The sequence below is a fragment of the Ascaphus truei genome, chromosome 4 (assembly GCF_040206685.1).
Source record: "Ascaphus truei isolate aAscTru1 chromosome 4, aAscTru1.hap1, whole genome shotgun sequence".
NCBI lineage: Eukaryota > Metazoa > Chordata > Amphibia > Anura > Ascaphidae > Ascaphus > Ascaphus truei.
Genome location: NC_134486.1, coordinates 304,806,555 through 304,824,989, shown reverse-complemented (window position 1 = coordinate 304,824,989; position 18,435 = coordinate 304,806,555). Strand labels below are relative to the sequence as shown.

Below are 18,435 nucleotides of genomic sequence, written 5' to 3'. Positions count from 1 at the left end.
TGTTATGTAAATAAATTAATAATGAAATTTATTTGTGTTTGTCTTAGGCTGGTTTTTTACTTGTATTTTTGGCAATTCCTTGTATGATGTATGAGTGTATTGAGTGGCAAGTAATGAGACACATAGAACTGTATCTAATTATGTATAGACAAGGAATGCATTATTGCAGTATGGGTTATTTTTATTTGTATTTTGCATTCCTTGCGGTCTCTAGCATTCAGATGTGCTGAAGAGTTTAGATGAAGGGACTGTAAACAAATCCTTCATTGAGGCCTTTGGGTGTAAGAGCTTTAAGGTTATAGATCCATCGTGCTTCCTTTTGTAGGAGCACAGTGTCTATGTCACCTTTCCTCTGTCCCAAGGAGAATTGGTCTATTCCTGTGAAGAGTATAGACTTGATGTTTCCTTCTTGACAAGAGTTAACGTGCCTCGCCAGTGGGGTATCTACATTGTTACGTATAGTACCAATGTGTTCCAAAACTCGCTGTTTGAATTGGCGTTTCGTTTTGCCTATGTAGATCTTCCCACACTTGCAGAGGCCTTGATAGATTACGCCAAAGCTTTGGCAAGTAATAAATTTACGTTAACTCTTGTCAAGAAGGAAACATCAAGTCTATACTCTTCACAGGAATAGACCAATTCTCCTTGGGACAGAGGAAAGGTGACATAGACACTGTGCTCCTACAAAAGGAAGCACGATGGATCTATAACCTTAAAGCTCTTACACCCAAAGGCCTCAATGAAGGATTTGTTTACAGTCCCTTCATCTAAACTCTTCAGCACATCTGAATGCTAGAGACCGCAAGGAATGCAAAATACAAATAAAAATAACCCATACTGCAATAATGCATTCCTTGTCTATACATAATTAGATACAGTTCTACAGTATGTGACTCATTACTTGCCACTCAATACACTCATACATCATACAAGGAATTGCCAAAAATACAAGTAAAAAACCAGCCTAAGACAAACACAAATACATTTCATTATTAATTTATTTACATAACAATGGTGTCACAACAGTGAAAGTTCATAGCAACAAACACTAGATGACATACAGTTAATATATACTTAAGTGTACTGTCACAATATACAACTTCAGCAGCATGTCACAGCTCTAAAAGGTCTCTCACACTAAAGAATACAGATCGCTGGTTAAAATGTCAGTCATCTACCAGCCACACAGTGCGCATGCGCTAACAGTGAATGAGGTTACTACAGGTTAATCCAAGCGCTATAAATACCTTGCAAAGACATAGGAAACCCTCTGATTACCTAGCCTTGACAAAGCACTCGCAAAACGCGCGCGTCGGCGAACACGTGACCACGTGCACGCGCGGAGGCGGAGTTCATGTACACTGACTCAGTCAGACTTAGAAAGTCAGTGTATCTCAGCCCGTGCACAGTAATGGACCAAAATAAGATCCAATGATCTTATAAGTCACCACACAGCAACGGCATATAGTAATACTGGCAATACAATACCATTTCAATATAGGAAGCCTGAATGCTAACCCCCCACTACAGCAATCAGCTCAAGGGGGTCATACATAGAGCAAAACAGCACCCAACACAGGTATTAACACCTCAAGTGCCAGATCACCACCACACATGTAAAGTACATACCCTATTAGGGGAAGGTTTTTCAAGTTGACCGGAATATAAACCCTACCAGGAGCAGTACTCAGCTGATAACTCAGTATAAGCTTATACAGTAGTTACAGCAGTGCCACCATATTCACCTGTAATATATCTAGCAATACTAGCATTTACTCCAGCTAGACCATCATATACCTGGAATATATATATATGTGTTAAGCACCACACAGCAATAATTACATATTCTATAACATAAGTGAGTGCAATTAACAACACATTAGGTGCACTTAGACCTAGATCTGTTATAACGAATCTATAATATACTATCAGCTGCAGTATACATACAGCATAGTACAGGTCCCACTCACGAGTGCACCTACTAGTATTGAATTACAGGGGCACTACATCTGTGGCTCAAACTGCCGTTACTTCCATCAAGAACCCTAGCTAACCCACTCTATAGAGGATTGCTAGGGCCAGTGATTTATCCCAACACTGGACATTTATATATACCACTGCACACTCAATTGGACACACTTATCCATAGAGTAAGAATCACTTGGTATTATTTAATCATTGTTTTAAACCCCAATATTTTAACGACATTGTCATTTAATAAAGTTATTTTAAGAATCTCACCATTTCACACTGGATCAGAGTGCTATATATAGGGGCTCTGTCTGTCTACCATGTACTAAGTTATATGCCCTTTGCAGCACCATTTCCTATGTTACATATCTAAGCTGTAGCGGGGGTAAACCATAAGTGTATATCATCCATATTATCCCCTGGTTCCTCCATACCAATATAATGGAACACAAAGGGGGTACTGAAGCCATTTTGTTCTGCTGGAATGGTCAATAAAGCTTTGTTATTGTGTTCCTATGTTTGCCCACATCCAAAATGGCCACACTGCCTTTGGTACTTCCTTTTGCCCTTAGATCGGCACTGAGTCGCTCTGTTATGACGTCATCAGGTTCTGATTTTTGGCGCGAAATGGCCCACAGGTAAGAGGGTATATAATGGATGTTATCACATTGTGTTTTATCCTTGAAAAAGAACGCTGCGACGTTCGAAATGCATTGGATGGGTCTTTTGCCACATTAAAGTGCCCTTTTAATCATTTTTTTGTTCTGGTTTCTTCCTGCTCCGTTTGTGCTGGTGCGCTTTTTGGTCTCCCTTTTCCCTGTATTGCATTGAGTAGCTGCACAGCCTGCCTGCCTGCCCTACCAGGATGTGAGTATTTGCATATTTTTCAGGGGAACCTGCCAATGAGACATAAGGTGAGTGGGTTGCACCACACACCACCTGTCTTCAGGAGGATAGTACCCATTATATGACACAATAGGTACTATATCAATTGTTAGTACCCTGGTACAGTGGTCTGGCTTATTATCATTTTGAGATATACCTGCATTTGAGCGCTTCAGCTATTTTCCATATTGCAATTCTGTGTGTTGCTTACCTTAATGAACATGTCATGACAATTATTTATATTCATTCATGGTTTCTTTTTCAAAGTATATCACATCAATAACTGCTCATGGTATGTATTTCAATTCACATCTGTCATAAGATGTGCAAACCTCGATACAGGTATAGTTACAGGATGTATAAACAGAATGTAATGAAAAAGATGTGACTATTGAAACATGTCATTTCTGTATTGTGTACGTGCGTTTATCTACACTTGGTGGTTATTGTGCAGTGTGTTTTAAAATCATTGGGGACATTACATAACATGTAATTGAGCAAACGTAACAACATCCATTAATGGAATATAGGGGTGGGGGGAGAGAAGGGGATAAACCCTGCTCAGCTATTGATTATGGGAGGAGAACATCCATTGATGCACATGAGCGATGTTAATACTCAATGCATGTTTGTATGAAAAGACACCAATGTTTTAAACATCATTAACATTGCAATGTATGTGATTAGTTGTTGTATCACTTCATCTTCATGTTGATTACTACATTGTCACATGTGTATGTATTAGTGAAAGATGTGTGTCGATTTGACGTACATGTAACATGTGTCAAAATGTTAACACCATTCCAAAGTATAGTTCGTTGGATTCTCAACTTTTCCTAATTCATTCAACACAATGACAATGTAGTTAATATAATTTGTATTTCATTCACGTTAGTTATTCATAATGATCATGATCCTTTATAACTAATGACAACATATGAACATAAATGAAGTAGATATTTGCATTCGCACACATTTCAGCAACAGTGTGTGTGTGTGTGTTGTAGTTTTTGTGTGATGCAAGTATTTCTACGTGAAATAATATAAACCAACATAATAATGTTGCTTTTATCATCGGCCTCTCTTAGCTATGTATGTGTTGAACGTTTACTAATAACAATAAACTATAGTTAGTCGTGTGAATAAAATGTACACACAAATGTTCATGGTTTCATGATCTTTAACTAACATTCATTAGCTCATGCATGTTAGGTTACCACTACAACTTAGGTGATAATATAAAATGCACACGACTAAACAGTTTCTATCACCTCACTATTGTTATTGTGTACGTTCAGATACAATGTCTACGAGTTGTTATGTAGCATTTACATTCTTTGACAAGTCACACGTGAGATTATAATATATAGTAGATTAATGTGTTTGCTGAGTGATAATGTTGGTTGCATATATCACATGGCAATACATATAATGTTAGTAGAAAAGAACAAAAAAACAATATAAGTTCTAACTTCAGTGCTTAGCAACATCATTATGTTAATTAAGTGCATAGTAAATATTTGCATAATAGGATAACATTATGTAGTGATTGTTAATCTGCGCACCAATCATTGAAAGCATCGTTACATATTTATTATAATAGTTGTTCGCTAGTCGTCACAATCATCTAATATAACGATTGGCTCATCTGAAATCATACATTGGTCCCATGTATTCATCCGCGACATCTGTGAAATACAGCAAACACATGATGTTCAAAGATGGCACATTTATATACTGTATGTCTCAGCATGACAACGCTTAACACATCTCTATATGATTGTGGATATTCACACATAAGTAACGTATATGTTTAAACTGCAAGGATAAAACTACAGATACAGAACTGTGTCATTTTTCAAATGGTGTTGCTGGCATTACTACTGATATGTTTTTTCCGGTGCCTGTATACATAATAATGTGCGCGCACAACGCCTATTGCGCGCGCACGTCACGAATGTGTGGACTAAGTCTTAGCGCATGTGCAAAACGATGTGTACGCTGTGCGTTCAATACATGTCCCTCCATGGTGCTGCTAGCAGTACGCATATCATGGCTGGCAGTTATGATATGGAAGCGAAACAAATTCACTTCTACACACGTACACATCTAAATTTTGTAAACGGACATGTGACCACGGAAAAAACGGACGATCAGCCAATGAGCGAACAAAATACGTGTGACGTCATGTTAAGGCACCGTGAAATGCACGCAAACACCCCTCCCACTGAATGAACATTGGCCTCCAGCGCTGTGCACGCACCGTCCCACCGACGCGCGCACATGACACACTGCACTGACCATAACAATAAGCTACAGGCACAGCCAATACGGTTTCACGCGCGCACATCGGTTGGGGGTGGGGCTTGCATCGGTAACCTTTTTAAGGATGCCTTGGGACATTACCACAGTCCCACGTCATATGTGGGCGACACTTTGTTTTTATATGTTGAATGCTGAACAATGAGGTGTGTGTGCTACAGTTAGTGTAACATATTGAAATGATACTTTAAAAGCGATAATAATCTAGGATTTAGGACTCCGTCACCAATGTGTACTAATGGTTCGTCATGTAGTATATTGTATAGGAAATAATGTCTTTGTGCACACTACATGTAAGCCTGTCTGCAATGTTAAGCTGTATCCACTCATTTGTCTAACAAATGGTGTATATTATTAATGTAGACATATATAATTTGAGTAAAGGCATAACGAAATTTGTATTTACCATTCTTGTAGAAGTCAAAACTGATTTGGCTGCAACTGCTCGCTCCAGGAAGGCACAACAGTATCATCCATGGTTGAGGCAACCGTTGAATCCTGAATCACACACATCTCCATGAGGGCGAAATATGGATCTGCAGTGGCTTCTTCAAACAAGACGTCCGGAGGTACGTACAGTTGTAGGTTGTTTTCCCATGCACATTGGTATTGCCCATATAAATCTGGATACATATCATAGTAGTTATGTCCATCTTGCATCTGGTCTTGATGAATGGAGGGTGCAGGTAGATCAGCAGACGCGACAGTCGGTGCGGCTTCAGTGTCACTGGTATTAGGCAAAAATGTGCTATTTAACAGAAGATATGTTCCATGGTAAGTTTAAATGATGGCGCAACATGCCAGCATCCATATCGTTGATTTAGCCGATCATGGACACGCTCAAAACATTCATTTGCGAATAAATTGAATCGTACAGAAGTTTTCAAATTTCGTTGTTTGTCAGGTTCTTGAAAGTATGGATATTTCTTTTGGATCAAGTCATAGACTTTGGTCACGTTTGCACTTTTCTCTGGCGTTGATTCGATTGCTTCATAAATCATAAATTTGTATGATTTACGTGGATGGCTGTGCAATGAGAAGCTTCTGCCATTTCTTCTCTCTTCAAGTGTACGTTGAGTTAAGTTGAACGCATACGGATGTCTGCTGAATGTGTGAATAGTTACATGTTATCTTCGCGGTTTGTTCCAAGGTTATAATACAACCTAGCAGTTATACGCCTAGGTTTTCTCCCACAAGAAATTTGTTACAATAATTGGCTGAAATTCTTTGGGTAAGAAACTCTTTTCACAGGAATCGAAACTTTACTTTCGGCTTAGGCAATCAACATGTGCAAAACAAGTAGACTCTTTGAATTAGAATAACAATGTGTGTGAAATCATCTACAGTGCTATGATGAACAGATTTCTGCTTACACTTAGCTAGATGTAACCATACACACACATCTCTATGTTTGTCTCTTTTTCTGTTTTTCTCTCTGTCTGTTTATCTCTCTTTCTCTCTCTTTCTCTCTCTTTCTCTCTCTGTTTCTCTCTCTTTGACTCTCTCTGTTAGTCTCTCTTGATATATACATATATATATATGTAAGGATGTACATATATATTAAAGGTTACGCGCTGTCAATTACATAGGCAGCGCCATATTGTCCCTGTTTGCCAGCGAAGTTACTGCGTACCAGTTGGGCTGCGCATGCGCGAGGGAAGCGCGCGAAGGGTAATCATAAGTAGAGACTTGGAGGGGGTTGAACTATGAACTCTGACTGTGAGGAGGTCAGCTGAGGCTGAGGACCAATGGGATGCGAGACTGTGTATGCAGGAACCGGATGCGTGTGGGCGGTGGGTCAGAGCAGCGAGGGAGGTGAAGGAGGAGGTTGGCGGAACCTCGTGTGCGAGAGCAGAGGGTCAGTGACCCGTCTGCTTAGGTAGGGTATGCCCACAGCCCCAGGAGTCTTTCCCCCGCCATCGTAGGGTGCTGTATTTGTAAGGACGCCCATAGTCGTCAGGGACGTTTCCCTTTAGTGAGGTTCATATGCGGAGCTGCGGAGCTGCGGAGCTGCGGAGCTGCGGCCGCCATCTTGGATTTCCCATCTGACGGTGCTGCAGAAGGGAGAGACGGCGCAAGGCTGGATTAACACCAGGACCCTGTGGAGTGTCAAGGTCATCGTAGTGACCGGAAGGTATCCTTATCTACAAGTGCACCTACACCGGTCACCAGGCGCTGATCCCGCCTCCCACTAACTAATTGGGTTCCCTGAGAGAATGCATATGGTACCATACTTTACTGGTTATGAGACATACTCCTAAGGAGAGTGGCAGAGCCACTTATGTACAGGACATTACCCCAATAAGGTGTGGCCGAGCCACGTTGTGTGTGTGTATGTAAAGGTTATATGATAATTCTGCATATCATTTGTTATTCATGTGTGATATAAAAAGGTTGCTGTTGCATACTGTTGTTGTTAGGTTCTTGCTCAGGGTATAATCTCTATAATGGGGATCCTGGGTGAGTGGAGGCGCTGCACCACAAGTGATAAAGGTATACTCCCAGGCTCCCAATATGCGGAGGCTCAGAGCTCCTGAAGCCACAGGTTTATGCACCGTAGTCCCTTAGTTCAGGTGTTCACAAAAAGGGCTACATTTGGAGGCGCTGCTGAGATCTTAGACCTGGGGTGCCCCCACATTTTTTTTTGTCTCTATTGTGCAACCAACCCACATCATGTCGGTGCCCTCGGCGCTCGAGGTGCGCAAGTGGGCCCAACGGCGCGGGATTCCCTTGAACCGTGTTTTCGCGCTGGGCCATGTCCCCGCCATGATCTCGTTAGGCACAGTGACCAAGCAGGTCCGAAAGCTTCCTCTCCTGGACAATGCCCAAGTACAAGACCATTTTTATGACCACGACCAGACCTGGCGCCGGATCTTGTATGCCACTGAACAAGATATATGCCCCGAGGCTTTGCCCCGTATACTGCTGCTGCCCGAGGCTCCGGGGGTGCGCTGTCCCATCGTCCAGGCGGACACCCCTGCGCCCCTGGCCACTTCCACCCCCCGGAGAGAGTATACCCCCACCGCTGGCGCCACGACGGGAGGCCCCGACCACTCCCCTGACCGTGGCCTGCACCCTCACTGGCCCACAGCCCTGGGCCTAGGCTCCCCCTCTACCCCGTCCGGCCTGCGGGCTAGCCTCCACCGACTTAGCCTATCAAGATTGGACGCTTACCCCGCTGTCGGGGATAGCTTACCGGGAGACACCTCTTTGCCCGCCTTAGCTGCCGTTATCCACAATACCACCCAGTCGCTCCAGTACAGGAAGTTAAAGGCCTTCTCCGGGGAGAAACCCACGCCCCAAGGGGAAGTAGGGATAGAGGACTGGCTGGATCATACCGAACAGGTACTACCTGAATGGACCTGCACGGACGCGGTCCGTAGACAGCGCATCGTCGAGTGCTTACGGCCCCCCGCGTCCCACATGGTGCACTACTACCGAGACGACAACCCGGAAGCTGATGCGGCAGACCTCATCTACTGCCTAACCAAGGCGTATGGAGCTCCGGTGCACATGTATACTTTGATGTCGAAATTTCATGCGTTAGCCCAGAAGGAAGGGGAGATGGTATCCGATTTTCTCAGGCGACTACACCTGGATCTCTGGAATATGGTCAGGAAAGGCGTGTTGCCACGGAAAGAAGCCAACGGAATACGTACCACTCAGTTGCTGAGGGGCCTCCTACCCCTACACCCCGTGTCGGTGCGGGTCAGTAGCTGCATAACGCCCGGGCAAGCCCTGTCGTTTCACGACTTAATGGATCGGGTCCAAGCGCACGAGATGGTGTTGTTAGGGCGTGACTTAGCCACTGGGAAGAAGCCACCGCCCGGGGGTAAAGAAGCCAAGAAAGTGGACCCAAAGCCCGACGTGCCCGAACCTGGGGAGCTCGATCCCGAGGATGTCCCCACCCCAGTGACACCCAGACCTCGTCCCCCGACTGGGCGAAGTCCCCCAACCAGGAGAAACGAGGCTTACCTCAGCCAAATGCAGTGTTACGCATGCGGAAAGATGGGACATTTACGGGCCCACTGCCCCACCTCGCGGAGGACGTCGTCCAGATCGGCGCAGTCGATGCCGTGCCAGCCCCTGGAGGGTGAAAAGGTGTTGCCATCCTCTCCGAGCCCCCGAATTGGCCCCGTCTCCATTATTCGAGTGGTTATTGAGGGCATCTACGCCGCCGCATTATTGGATACGGGATCTCAAGTGACCATCGTGTATCGGCCCTTCTACGACCAACACCTACACCAACTACCGTTGCTATCTGCGGATGCCTTGCGACTACAGGGACTGAGTCATGAAGATTACCCCATAGACGGAGTAGTAAAGGTGCAGTTAGATATTCTCCAGCTGAATACTGGTAAACATCACCCCATGGAAGTGGAGGCCCTAGTGTGCCCCGAGCCGCAGGACCACCCCAGCGCCCCAATCATCTTGGGGACCAACGCTGACATTGTGCGCGCGGTATTCCGCCAGTTTTTGCAGGAAGCAGGAGAAGCCCCACTGCTGGCCCTAGCGGCCTGTCCCGCCCTTCAAGAGGTCTGCGGTAAAATTGCGACTGAGGAAGAGCATGGCGTCCTCTACAGCCAAAAATGGGGACTGACCCAGATTCCCCCGGGGGAAGGACGAATGATGGTCGCCGCTTGCCATTACCCCCGTCAACGGTCGGAGGATCAGCTCTTCACCTTGGAGAGTGTGGCCCAGGACGAACAACGTTTGGGCTACAAAGTACTAACCTCGGTCAAGGAATGGCCCGGGAAGATCCCGAAGCGCACCTGGGTGTATGTGCAGAATATATCCCCGTACCCGATGACTATTGACCGGCGGCAGACGCTAGGAAGGATATACCCGGTAACTTCCGAGGAGGAGGCCTCGACGGGACTAGCTAGGAGCTCGCCTACTACCATAGCGCCGGCATTGGAATTTGACTTTGGCGACTCGCCCCTCCCGGATGAGTGGAGGAAGAGGCTACAGGATGAGCTACACGACCGAAGGGGTGTGTTCTCCACTGGTGATATGGATGTGGGGTGCAGTCGCAGTGCCCACCATACCATCCGAATGAGCGACGCCACCCCCTTCCGGGAGCGCTCCCGCCGGCTTGCCTCAAAGGATGTTGACGAAGTGAGGGGATTAATCGACGAGATGGAAACGGCTGGCATCGTGCGGGAATCTCGGAGCCCTTACGCCTCACCCATTGTGGTAGTCCGCAAGAAGAACGGGACGGTCCGTCTATGTGTGGATTACAGAACGCTGAATAACCGTACTATCCCCGACCAGTATACACTGCCCCGAATCGAGGACCTCCTGAATGCGTTGACCGGGAGTAAATGGTTCAGTGTGCTCGACCTCAGGTCCGGGTATTATCAAGTGCCCATGGGCCAGGAAGACCAAGAAAAAACGGCCTTCATCTGTCCCTTAGGGTTTTACCAGTTTACCCGCATGCCTCAAGGGATCTGCGGTGCCCCGGCCACGTTCCAGAGACTAATGGAAAAAACCCTCGGAGACCTTAACCCGCGAGAGTGCTTAGTGTACCTGGACGACATTATCGTGTTTGGGCGGACTCTAGAAGAGCATTCCGAGAGACTGATGAAGGTGCTGGATAGGCTTGAGGGGGAGGGCCTAAAACTGTCGCTAGACAAGTGCAAATTCTGTCGGACCTCTGTAACGTATGTGGGCCACATTGTGTCAGCTGATGGGGTGTCCACCGACCCAGGGAAGATCGAGGCGGTGATGAACTGGCCCAGACCTCAAAATGTTCAAGAGCTGCGGTCTTTCTTGGGGTTTTGTGGCTATTATCGGCGGTTCGTGGAGGGGTATTCCAGCAAGGCCAAGAGACTGAATGACCTTCTCAAGGTGTATCCGGGAGAAACCGGGAGAAAGGGGAGCTCGGCGCAGACACCCTTTGGGAAGACATGGACTACAGAATGTGAACAGGCCTTCAAACACTTAAAGACCAGCCTCACTCAGGCCCCCGTCTTGGCCTACGCGGATCCTGAGCGAGACTATGTCCTACATGTCGATGCTAGCCTCAGCGGGCTAAGAGCGGTTTTGCATCAGAAGTATGAGACCGGGCTACGTCCAGTGGCCTACGCGAGCCGAAGTTTAACCCCTAGCGAGCAGAATTACCCGGTCCATAAGTTGGAATTTTTGGCGCTAAAATGGGCGGTGGTGGACAAGCTGCACGATTATCTATATGGAGTACCGTTCGAAGTACGCACGGACAACAATCCCATGACCTATATCAATACGTCTGCCAAATTGGACGCCACCGGACACCGTTGGTTAGCTGCTCTAGCCAATTACCGGTTCAACCTTAAATACAAACCTGGACCCACCAACATAGGGGCCGACGCTCTGTCTCGTCGACCTGGTCTGCAATCCACCCCTGATGAGGAAGTCTGGGAGGAGATACCGGGCCCCGGGATTCGTGCTCTCTGTTCAGTAGCGGCAATAGTCGATGACAACGTAGCATTCTCGGAATTACGGGTGGTTGACTCGTTGGGATGTCATTCGCAGGCTGTTCCTCGGGCCTATCAAGGTCGAGACGGGATGAATATCAATGAAGATAATATCATAGCGCGGAAGGATCTAGTGCATTATCAGACACAAGACCCCATAGTGGAGCTAGCCCGTCAAGCTGTACAGCAAGATAATCCGTCTATACTGAAGCAGGCCCCCAAAGACTTGGTGAAGCTCCTGTTAAATGAGTTTGGGAAGTTTGAAATGGACAATTGTTTGTTATATCGGGTGATCTCCTATCATAACCATCCCGATCGGCGTCAGTTGTTTTTACCGGAACGTTTGAGAACACTAGTCCTCCGGGCCCTTCACGATGACCATGGTCACCTGGGCATTGACAAGACCTTTGGACTACTGCAGGATAGGTTCTATTGGCCGAGAATGAGGGAGTCAGTGGAGCAACATTGTAGGAAGTGTAATCGTTGTTTACAAAGGAAGACACTGCCTACCAGGGCGGCTCCTATGGCACACTTGAAAAGTTCGGGTCCCATGGATTTGGTGTGTATGGATTTTCTTTGTATCGAACCCGACAGTCGGGGAGTTAGTAATGTTCTGGTGATCACTGACCACTACACTAGGTACGCCCAAGCGTTCCCTACGAAAGACCAGAAGGCCGTAACGGTAGCCCGAGTACTATGGGAAAAATATTTCATTCACTATGGGTTACCAAATCGTCTTCACTCCGATCAGGGCCGGGATTTTGAAAGTACACTGATACGGGAGTTGCTCACCCTACTGAACATTGCCAAGTCACGTACTACCCCGTACCACCCCGAAGGGGATGCCTTGCCCGAACGGTTCAATCGCACCTTGTTGGATATGTTGGGTACATTGACGAGCCTGCAAAGGACGGAGTGGAGTAAACACGTCGAAGCATTGGTACATGCGTATAATTGCACCCGACATGAGTCCACTGGGTATACCCCGTATTTCTTGATGTTCGGAAGGGAAGCCCGGTTACCGGTGGATGTGCGCCTACGGATATCTACCGATGGGGTATCCAATAGGACGCATTTCCGATACGTTCAGCGACTAAAGGACAGTTTACAGTTGGCCTACAAATTGGCTGAGCGGACGACCGTACAATTAAATGCGGGGAATAAAAGGCGTTATGACCACAAAGTACGTTACAAGGAAATTCACCCTGGAGATGCGGTCCTTTTACGCAACTTAGGTGTTCCTGGGAAGCATAAATTGGCAGACCGGTGGCGGGAGGGTGTGTATGAGGTTGAGTCACAGATGCCGGGTCTTCCTGTGTACCGGATCAAGGATTCTGAAGGCCGCGTAAAAGTGTGGCATAGGAATCATCTGCTTCTCATACCTCAAGTAGGGACGGATGAATTGGAAGCCCCAGCCACTGCCCTAGATGGAGCAGTTGAATACACAGAGGATGGCTCAGAGACTATAAAAATTGCCACCTCTGAGGATACAATGGAGGGAACCTCTCAAAGGGGCCTTCCGGCTGTGGAGGCATCTCCCGAAGGAGCCACGGGTAAAGAGCCTTTTGGCCCGAACATTGATCATTTGACTCCAGTGAGTCAGCCTCTAGACCCACAAAGTCCATGTTTTACACCCCAAAGAGACTGTGATAATGCTGAACACCCCTCAAGGGTAGAGACGGAAATACCAGTTGAGACTGAGCACTCTGCAGAGGAAGCAGAGGAGGATCAACCCCGCCGAAGTCAAAGAAACAGTCAACCTCCCATGCGAATGGCATATGATCAGTTTGGGGCACCCCATTATGAGGCTCAGCAGTGGGCTCGGCATAGGATGCAAGCTATGATGGTACTGTTTAATGAGATGTGTAACCTAATCTAGGAAGAGAGGGTTGTGTACATAGTTAATATATATGTGGTTAGGTAGTCCAGCGGGGACGCTGGATTCTGGAGGGGGGAGAATGTAAGGATGTACATATATATTAAAGGTTACGCGCTGTCAATTACATAGGCAGCGCCATATTGTCCCTGTTTGCCAGCGAAGTTACTGCGTACCAGTTGGGCTGCGCATGCGCGAGGGAAGCGCGCGAAGGGTAATCATAAGTAGAGACTTGGAGGGGGTTGAACTATGAACTCTGACTGTGAGGAGGTCAGCTGAGGCTGAGGACCAATGGGATGCGAGACTGTGTATGCAGGAACCGGATGCGTGTGGGCGGTGGGTCAGAGCAGCGAGGGAGGTGAAGGAGGAGGTTGGCGGAACCTCGTGTGCGAGAGCAGAGGGTCAGTGACCCGTCTGCTTAGGTAGGGTATGCCCACAGCCCCAGGAGTCTTTCCCCCGCCATCGTAGGGTGCTGTATTTGTAAGGACGCCCATAGTCGTCAGGGACGTTTCCCTTTAGTGAGGTTCATATGCGGAGCTGCGGAGCTGCGGCCGCCATCTTGGATTTCCCATCTGACGGTGCTGCAGAAGGGAGAGACGGCGCAAGGCTGGATTAACACCAGGACCCTGTGGAGTGTCAAGGTCATCGTAGTGACCGGAAGGTATCCTTATCTACAAGTGCACCTACACCGGTCACCAGGCGCTGATCCCGCCTCCCACTAACTAATTGGGTTCCCTGAGAGAATGCATATGGTACCATACTTTACTGGTTATGAGACATACTCCTAAGGAGAGTGGCAGAGCCACTTATGTACAGGACATTACCCCAATAAGGTGTGGCCGAGCCACGTTGTGTGTGTGTATGTAAAGGTTATATGATAATTCTGCATATCATTTGTTATTCATGTGTGATATAAAAAGGTTGCTGTTGCATACTGTTGTTGTTAGGTTCTTGCTCAGGGTATAATCTCTATAATGGGGATCCTGGGTGAGTGGAGGCGCTGCACCACAAGTGATAAAGGTATACTCCCAGGCTCCCAATATGCGGAGGCTCAGAGCTCCTGAAGCCACAGGTTTATGCACCGTAGTCCCTTAGTTCAGGTGTTCACAAAAAGGGCTACATATAGAATAATATATATATATAAATATATATATATATATAATTAGATATATATAAATATATCAACATATATATATTTATCTATATATAATTAACTATATATTGTGTGTAGATATATATATATATATGTATATAGATATGTAGATATATCTATTTATATCTATATATCTATATCTATATATCTATATATATATATATATATATATAAATATCTATATATATATATATATATATCTATCTCTACATTGAAGGCCTTGTGTGCAAACAGGCCTTGTTGTAATTCTCTTAACACTTCATTACAGTTTATAACATTACTGGGTGAGTATGTTTGATGGCCTATTTAAGTCAGCTGCGTAGAAGTTGTATTTAATAGCAAACAAGGCCTCATTTGAGCCATGAATGCCTGTACTGTTCATTTTGAATATATATATATATATATATATATATATATATATATATATATATATATATATTATATATATATAGAGTGCTAAACTAAAGCCATTGATGTATGTAAGTAGGCCTTGTTGTAATCATATTGAAAGTTAAATACAGCTCATTAAATTAGGTGCTCAATCATAGTGATACCATAATTTTAGCAAGTGTCCTAACATTTATATCTCATTAACAGAAGGCCTGGTTGCTGACAACAGTGTCATATATATATATATATATATATATATATATATACATACACACACACACACACACACACACACACACACACACACACACACACACACACACACACACACACACACACACACACACACACACACACACACACACACACACTGTGTGTGTATACATATATCCATAGAGATTCAGAGATAATAAAGATATATTCATACACACTTACAGATCTGTTATTGTAACCAAAAATCATACATGATCACATGCCAACTTTATGAACTATGAAAGAAGATTAAGGTAAGTAATGTCTTACAGAGTTAAGATGCCAGAAAACACAACATCCAAATGTATGCTCTTATATGGGTAGTTACTTAAAGTTGTATGTCAATAATATTAGCATGAAATGACTATCTACATTACCAAACAAACCCACATACATCTCATCTTGAACAAGAGCTAAGTGAATGTCAGCTTCTATAAACATGGCAAGTGTGTAATAATGTTGTACCATTAATAAACTGATGATTAATACACATTCATATGTTATTAAATATGCCTTAATTCAGTCAGTGAGCATTTCTAAACATTCATGTGTACAAGGACATACTTGAATTTTATCAAGCATCTGTACATGATCATACATACACTATGCATTAAATAGTCTGCAGTAAACACCACCAGGACACCAACACATTTAGTGAATGTGATTATTTATTTTTGTTTATCCTTTTGAGAGCGAGTCACAGGCCTGCTTGTTGGCTGTTGTGTTTGCCTTTTCCCTTTGCCAAGTACTTTGGCCTTAACTGTATGACTTGTACTGGCCTGTGGCAGTTCTGTGGCACTGTTTGTGGGCTGTTGCACTTCAGTGGTAGTAAGTGTGGGCTGTTGCACTTCAGGGGCACTGGGTGTGGGCTGTGACACTTCAGTGGCAGTAAGTGTGGGCTGTTGCACTTCAGGGGCACTGGGTGTGGGCTGTGGCACTTCAGGGGCACTGGGTGTGGGCTGTGGAAGTTGTGAACCAGTTGCTAAACATTGCACGACTGATGGTGGAGCAGTTTCTTGTTTTGATGTTTTAATCTTTTTCCAAAAGCTGGTTAGTAGTAATTGTTGCCCTAACTTTCTTTTTCGTGTCTCATTTGTCGGTGTCCGTTCCTGATTTTGAACAGATGTAAGCGGTTGGATGTTGAGAGGGTCCTGCATAGAACTTGCACCTACTGTACCGGTATCATCCAGAACTGGGGAATGAAGAGCTGATGACTCTGGAGAAAAAGTAGCAGCATGTAAAGATCCATCCTCAGATGGGGTAAAGTGGAATTATTGTTCTCTTGCAGTAATTCGCAACTGATTTGCTTGGCTTAGATTCACAACTATTGCTTGTAATGTCCTGTTTACATTTTGGATTTCTTTAGGAACTTGGATGATGACTCTTTCAATTTGTGACATTTGTGAAATTGACCTTTCCTGCAGTGATATCATCCTTTCAAGCACTGACATCATTTCTGAATGGCGACGATTTTCTTCACCCAAGATTCTTTCTTCAGAAGCTGCAATAGCTGAGTACTGCACCGACACACTTTATTCGAGCAAATACCCGGTATGTACCTGGCAGATACCTGGAATGCGCCGCTCCTCACCTCTGACAAGCCCCGTTGCATTTGCCTTCCCAGCCTGGGTACATGCCTGGCTGATGGGCGCCTGATCTGTTAAATGATAATGATTAGGATTTAATAGGCTGCAATGCTTCGTGTGTCTACCAGATGGCATAAATTCATGAATTGTAATGCAGTATATATATATGTACTGTGCAGTATTGCAGCCAGCGGGAATAAAATGCTTCAATCCCTGCTGGAAAATAACTCAATGCACTCGGGCAGAAAACAGTCACAAACCTCAATACACCCGGGTATACCCGAATTCGTGGGACTAGCCGAGCTCGAATAAAGTGTGTCGCCAGTGTAGGTGTCACGAGCAGGAGGACTTGAATGCTGGGTTAATCCAGGATTGGGAACATCTTCATGGTCACTTGAGTGAATTTGTCCTTGAGTGGCAACATCTGGTTCAACAAATAAAGAAAGACATTATGGACTGCGATGGAACTTTCACTTGTTTTCAATATAATGATAGTTGTTCTCACTGTGTAACACAACATGTTTCCATAATTTTTAATTTGTGTCAAATTAAAAGTTTATTCTTGAAGTAACAATGATGTTTTGACTCAGTGTGAAAGAAGAATGAATGAAAATTTGTTGTAACCTCACAACTCCTAGCTGATAGTTTACAACACACACAATACATGTTGTCAGGAAACACTACATCTTCTGTGACAATAACTGATGTGAAGTTAATTACATGTGAAAGGCATTTATTTATCTTGGCAAATTAACATCTACAAATGTACACATTAGATGTGCTGCACCTCATACACTCACCTTCCATGCTTGAAGATGAGCTGGATGAGCCAGGTGATGAGACATGTTCAGTGTCAGGTGACACATGAGCTTCAGGAGCAACTATATAGAAGAATAACATAAGAATGTTATTGACATGTGTACATAATTAACATAAAGTTTGTGTAGTGGGAGTATTTATGGCTAAATATCAGCATCACATAACAAAATGATAAGGATATGTTTCTGACACGCTGTACATTATCCATCTTAACATCAATGTACATGTGAACCTAATTGGCACATTTATTGTAAAAACCATACAACATACAATGTTCATGCAGGAATGCGTTGTAAAATTAAGTGTTCTGTTGTACATACACTGCATATGTTGTGTAGTAATCTAACAATAATAATGTACATCACTACCATGACAGCAAAGTTGACTCTGCTTATAATTCAGTACCTAATTGTGAAAATGTGAATGAATGTTTTTAGTGATCTGTCTGAAAATTTAAGAGAAGCAGGTGTAGCGCTCAATGTGGCTGACACTCATCAACACATGCAGTGTGTAGCTCACATATGGTACTGGTGTGATAATGTGGCGTATCTATAAGGTAAAAAGAAGATATGAGTGAACGAATAACTACCGTACGTTTTCATATATAGTGGCCTGGTGGGTGAAAGTCTTCAGAGAATTGATAAAGGGCTTTTTTGCCTGAAACTAGTTGGTGGACCCCTACTGTGGCCTAGGGGGGACCCTATTGTCCACTTTTTATGTAATAAA

The 18,435-nt window shown here is 44.7% G+C and overlaps 1 long non-coding RNA gene across 1 annotated transcript; it reads left to right on the top strand.

Annotated features, from left to right (window-relative positions):
* Positions 1-5,522: 5,522 nt before the first annotated feature.
* LOC142492105 (uncharacterized) lies at positions 5,523-17,408 on the top strand. The gene is made up of 3 exons (XR_012800743.1): positions 5,523-5,747; positions 16,428-16,564; positions 16,671-17,408. It is a non-coding gene; the product is annotated as an uncharacterized LOC142492105 (long non-coding RNA).
* The last annotated feature ends 1,027 nt before the right edge of the window (positions 17,409-18,435 follow it).